The sequence below is a fragment of the Sinocyclocheilus rhinocerous genome, unplaced genomic scaffold, assembly GCF_001515625.1.
Source record: "Sinocyclocheilus rhinocerous isolate Xijiao unplaced genomic scaffold, SAMN03320098_v1.1 scaffold5632, whole genome shotgun sequence".
NCBI lineage: Eukaryota > Metazoa > Chordata > Actinopteri > Cypriniformes > Cyprinidae > Sinocyclocheilus > Sinocyclocheilus rhinocerous.
In genome coordinates this window covers 8,882-10,784 of record NW_015665056.1, presented here as the reverse complement: position 1 = coordinate 10,784, position 1,903 = coordinate 8,882, and positions in this window count along the sequence as shown.

The following is a 1,903-nucleotide window of genomic DNA, read 5'->3' as shown; positions in this document are numbered from 1 at the left end:
ATTTGTGGTTTACGGGGACTCTCCATAGGCGTAATGGTTTTTATACTGTACAAATTGTATTTTCTATAGCCATACACCTAAAATACTGGCAATTTTTGAATTTCATAAAACACCGTTGTTTGTATTTGTGTATGTGTGTGTGTGTTTGTTTTTTTAAGCCTGTTGTTTTACGGGGACACAGGAAGTGTCCTCATCAACCATGTTTATGTTGTAGTCCCTAAGTCATTATACACATTTGTGTCCTCATAAACCATATATATATATATATATATATACCAGTGTACACACACACACACACACACACAGGTATTTCTAACATTATAGGGACATTCCATAAGCGTAGTGTTTTTTATACTGTACAGACAGTATATTTTATTCCTCAACATACCTGTATATTCTATAAACCTACCCCTAAACCTATACCCATTACTCAAAACCTTCTGTATTTTTACGTTTTTAATCATTCTGTATGATTTATAAGCTGGTTTCCTCATAGGGACCTAACAAAATTTTCCCATAAGGTTAGAATTTACTGGTATACTTGTGGGGGCATTTGGTCCCCATAGCATAGGTAATACCAGTACACACACACAGCCTCTGAATATGCATTTTATTTTCTGATGGAACTGTTACTGCAAACATAGGATATAAAGGGTGTGTCAACTGTACCCACTTTACCACCTTGTATATTTCCCAAAATGCTATGTTATCCTTTTAACATTCATGTTAGAAAATATGTCCATTAATAATAGACAGTTGAAATATCACAAATATCATTTTTTAAACAATTTGCGTAGCATGTGTGTAAATGTGACTTTTAACCTATTATCATAACACTGTACAGCTAAACAGCATGTGACGCAATAGGACACCTGTCTGGGTACAGTTGATACACTGCATCTCAACCGTACCCCACTCACATACTCGCATGTTTCTCTAGATTATGCAAAGACCTTGCATGGCACAATATAATAAAATATGTCTATTTTTAGAGCGCAAAGTAACGTTTGCAATGATATACGTGCAGTTTAACAGTTATAAAAGAATAATAAGCTATTCATTGTGGAAGGGACATGGTGAAATGAAAATCTTACCTTGGAAAAAAAACTTGTGGAAAGACGCACACCTTTCACATTTTCCATGATCAAAGAGAATGCTAATATGCATGTGTGGAGCAAAAATCCAAAAAATCCGCCATGATTGTTTTCACTCCAAAGTGCCCTTCGGAGGGCGATATATCCTGTTTGGAATGCACCGAGAGTCTGTGCAGTAGAGATTCGTTTGGAGCCAGAGTCTGCGCAGTAGTGTCATGAGGGGGAGCCACGGTATCAAACTCCCACAGACCCAATCAACCATAACGACACACCCCGTTTTTATAACATCAAATTACTAGCTAAAATCAAACTTATAACAAAAACGAACAATTGAGCATATATCAGCGTGATAACAACTTCCTTAAATTCCAAAACCATCTTTCGGAAAATTGTATTGGAAGTGTAATTTGTTTTTTGTTTTTTTGACTCAAGTCCCATTCGTTTACATGGAGAGGGCGGGGTTTATGACCTGTACTGCAGCCAGCCACCAGGGGGCGATCAAAGAGCCTGCAGCTTCTCTTTTCAGGACGTGTGAGACACATCCGGTCCAAATGCTATACACTCATCAGGCATTATAGGAGAGACTTGTCAAAAGGAGGTTTTAAAAAGTATTGAATAAAATGTAGCCATTAATTGTGGCCAATGTGTACTAGAGAAAAACATAATGAAATTTCCTTTCCCTTTCATCTTACTTCAATGAAAGGTTAGGGTTTTGTGAATTTTTTAAAATAAAAGATCAAAATGATTAACAGTGCAGATTTATTTTCACTGGCTTCTTTGTTCATATTTACCAAGGGTGTCAATAATTT